This window comes from Condylura cristata, unplaced genomic scaffold, assembly GCF_000260355.1.
Source record: "Condylura cristata isolate star-nosed mole 26May11 unplaced genomic scaffold, ConCri1.0 scaffold00015, whole genome shotgun sequence".
NCBI classification, from domain to species: domain Eukaryota; kingdom Metazoa; phylum Chordata; class Mammalia; order Eulipotyphla; family Talpidae; genus Condylura; species Condylura cristata.
Genome location: NW_004567116.1, coordinates 25,249,534 through 25,253,966, shown reverse-complemented (window position 1 = coordinate 25,253,966; position 4,433 = coordinate 25,249,534).

Sequence of the window (4,433 nt, the reverse complement as noted above, 5' to 3'; positions counted from 1 at the left end):
TGAGCATATTTCCATACTCATGTTGTTCATTTACATTTTCTTTGCTGAACTTCCTAGCCCTAATCTATTTCTTCTTCTTTTTTTTTTTCAGGGGTGGGGAGTGAAGGAGAGAAAGGTTTAATTAACCTTTTCTTATTAATTTAAGGAGTTCCTTATGTAGTACAAAGAAGGAAAATTTGTCTTAGCGTGTTTTGCAAATATATCCCAAGATTTTTTATTTTAACTCTGTTTATGCCCTTTAAGGTGCAGAGGTTTTTAATTTGGGCCCACTTGGGCCCACTTCTATAAGCTATCTTTAATATCAATGCAATTCAGCATCAAAAAAAAAGTTGCAAAGTCAGACGTGTGCTTAGATCTACAGTCTGATCACTTCATATTACAGAGGTGGAAATAAGGCACAAGAGGGGTGTAACATGCAACACTCACCCAACTTCCCTACCCTGTTACTTAGTGACAGAGTCAGGTCTCGAGTCAGGTTTTCAGATTCCAAACAGAATGGCTCTACATCTTTTCCTGATGTATCCACCATGACTTTAAGCTAATATGGGAGTGTCTGACTAGGAGGAAGTCACTACCCTTGGTACTGGGGGCAGCAGAGATGCATGCCCCTCCCCTAGAGCCAGGCTGATACCCACACCCTCAAAAGGAGGCAGCATGGCCCCACCCCATACAAGTTGTGTGCCTTGGAAGAAGTATGCTGTCTCAGTTTCCTCAACTGCATGGCAGAGATCAATAACAGACAAGCAAAATGTGTTGTGGTGTTAAGTGAAAGGACTTATCACTAAGGCTTTAGCACATACTCCTATCCGAGAAATATTAATATTTGTTAAAAGCAGTAATAATACAACTTAGATGTTCTTTGGTCAAGTGCAAAGCAGATAACCCTACTTCTCCACCCTTGACTCTGGCCACTTATCTGCAAAACCAACTTTTACCCTTGACTCTGGCCACTTATCAGCAAAACCAACTTATCCATTTATCACACATACCAGAATTCCATTTTAGACTTTAGCTGAGACCGCTGGTATATTTGAAAGATTAAAGGGGCTCCATGAATTTTATTGCTGCTGATGTCTGCACTTCAGAAAGAATTATTTTCACTGGTGCTGAGACAAAACCTGGCAATTTCATTCACTCTTCAGGGATTAGTTCAGCTATTTAGGCCTCAAAGACTTCCTTATACCCCTACTCAAAGCAAGGCTGGAACTTTTGGTATTGAGACAGAAGACCTCATGGGATCTGACTCTCGTCTGACTAGGTGGCAACCATTTACAGAACTGGCACTACCATCAGACTGGCCAAATGTTGAAAACAGACTGTCTTTGCATGTCCTTAAATTCCCAGTTCACAGCCCGGCACTTTTAGACACTCAGACAACGTTTGTCAAGTGAACGAATGAGGCAGTGAGACATTGAGATCTTCTGGGAAGTGAAATTCTCACTGACAGATGGGCTCAGGCACTGACCAGCTCAACTGGGACATCTAAATGCTTGTCCCTGCCACTGAGCTCTGTGCTTCATGGCAACAGACACTCCTTGTATACTGCTGTATCCCTACACCTAGAACATGGCTTGTAATATATATAGATCCTCCATCAAAATTTACTGAATAAATGAAACAGCTATAGCTGTTTTCCATCTGTCTTCCCTCTGGAGACACTAAATGGACTGTTTTTCTGATTCTCTTTCCCTTCCTGGGGAATTCCAGAGGGCATGGAGCTAAGCTGCTTTCCCTCTCGCAACAGAAGGGTGTACTGTAGATACATTTTTGCAGATGTAAGCTTTAACCTCAATGTCAGCAAGTCAGAACTGCACCCCAGAGAACCAGAGTGAGCTGTCATCCAGAGTCAACAGAGCGCTAGCTGGACTGAGGGCAAGTGAGAACTTGGCCATTGAACTGAAACTGGAGTGGAGAAGTGGGGGCTAATGGTATGTTTCCTTTTAATTTGTTGTTTTTGTAAGAAGTAGTCATGTAATCAGAGAATTAAGAAGGTAATGTAAAGATCACTACAAATCCAGCAATCCTGAGGCAACCCCTGTTAACATATGATGAGTACCTTGTAGGAATCTCTCTGCTTGTACATACCCACATGTGTGCATGTGTTAATGTTACATTCACCTATCAATGACAGCCAGCCAGAATATTGATGTAAATGTGATAAAGCTCATTTCCCTCTCATGTAGAAGTCTGGGGAGTTATTCTGAACTGACAAATGAGCCTGGATGACATGGAGAGCCTGACTGACTCCACAGAGTCAGTCACGCATGCGCATTTCATCTTGTTGCTACATTGCATATGGCCTCCCCCTTATGAGCCAAAGGATAGCATTTACATTGTAGAGAACAAAGAGGCAGGAAGAGAGATTGAGAGAGAAGCAAAAGGAATACATATTTCTGCTTATCACATTGGCCTGAACTGAGTTACATCACATGCCTACCTGCGGAGGACTTTGGGAAATGTAGTCATTGTTCTGGCAGCCATGCAGAGAAAGCACAGGGTGATGTGAGAGATCTTATCAGGAGCAAGTCTGACAAAAAAAAAATACTGGAGAAACCAAGATGGGGTGTAGCATTGTGGATGGGCAGGGACGGGGGGCTTGGTAGGAGAACAAGACTAAAAAAGATAGTGACCCAGGCACTGGGATCTGACAAAGATAATCCTTGTAGTCTACATGTGGGTGTGGCGGTCGTTAGCTCACAAACACTCTTGTAGCCTCCCCCAAGGTCTTAATTTTTATTAACTCAAAATTATCTCCCTTTCAGTCCATTTTTCCTAACTTTCCTTGCTTTTGGCTCCCAAGTAAACCAAGTAGTCTGCAGAAAAGCCCTCCACATCAGCCTCTTTTGAGGATAGAAATAGCATCTACTGAATACCTATTTTGGATCAAGGAATGCCCTGAATCTTTTACTCATCTTACCTCATTTACTGCCCAACAATCTATGAGATGAGTGGTCTTGTCTTCTTTTGAATAAATTAGAAAACGAAGAATCAGAGTATAAGTAACTTGGCCCAAATAACACAGCTATCAAATAGCAGACACAGGTCTCAAAGTCTTGATTATTTACTTTATATTGCTCAGACCATTGGGCAGTCACAGCCTGTATCCTATGGACTTACTAGAATCTCTGGTAGCCACTTCACTTTGCCATCTGATAGTTTCAGGCAAAAGCAAGCTGAAAATGACAAACCTCAAGAAAGTGTAGAGTTCATTAAGCTACAGAGAGTCCTTAATATCTTCAGCAATTCAAGACAATGCCATGTTCCATGAATAAAACCAAGAACTAATACCCATCACTAAAAAGTTGAATGAAAGGCTAGTGAAACACTGCAGATAAGCACCTTCTACATTTGGCTGCAATTAGCTCAGTCCCAAGTTACATCAATGCTAGTGAAATGATTAACAAAATAATGGTAATGATAGTGACGGTGAATTAAATGGAAATAAAAGCAGCTCAGTGTACTTCTAAATTTCTCACTTGGGGACACTCCTAAGTTGTGTTCTTCAGTTTCCCACTGGGAATTGCCACATGTAAATAAATATTCCTGATTGAAACTGCATACTCAGATCTCTGTACATGACTTATACTAAAATCGAAGATTGGGATTGCTTCTCTCCATCCCGGGTGAGATCCTAAGGCTAATGTCAGTGGAGATGGATTTTCCTCACCTGAAATGTTCCAATGAATTATGTAAATAGAGATAAACATCTTATAGGACTGACCTCTGCCACAGAGTTCAACATTTCCTTGCCCTAGCCAAATCAAGTGGAAAATTGCATTTAAAGAAAAAGAATCAGGAATTCACTGCAACCCAGATGTCTGGGTTGTCAACACAACAAATAAACACAACCTCACCAAGATGTGACAAGGAATGGTCATGACAGTGGCATTTGAAGAATAAGAGTTTGGATTTAAAATCCAGATCTGCCTCTTATTAACTGGGTTATTTGGGGCATATTTCTTTAAAACTTCCTGAACACCCATTTCTCATCTTTTAAATAAGAATAGTATTCCCATTTACGCAGTGGTTTTGAGAATTAGAGAATGCATATCATACTGTGACTGACTCAGACTAATTGTATAAGAAATGGGAATCTTTCTTGTCATTACTTGCCTCAAATAAAAGGTTGGTTCCATTACAGGATGAATATAAATTGGGGTTTAGACCCTGAATTTTTAAATATGGCTTGAGAACCTCTTTATTCTTGAAGGATATTGATTTGTACAAAATTAAGTTGTTTTTATAAAATTACTGATCTGACACTTATTACCAATGTAATTTAGAGCTCATCCTACTTTCTCTGGGTCTTAGCTTCTTGTTAGCTTATGTGAAATAATCAAAGCTAAACTCTTCTAAGAACTAATACTCTTAGAAGAAAACATTTCATGACCTTGAGTTAAGCAATGATTTATTAGATATGACAACAAAGGTAT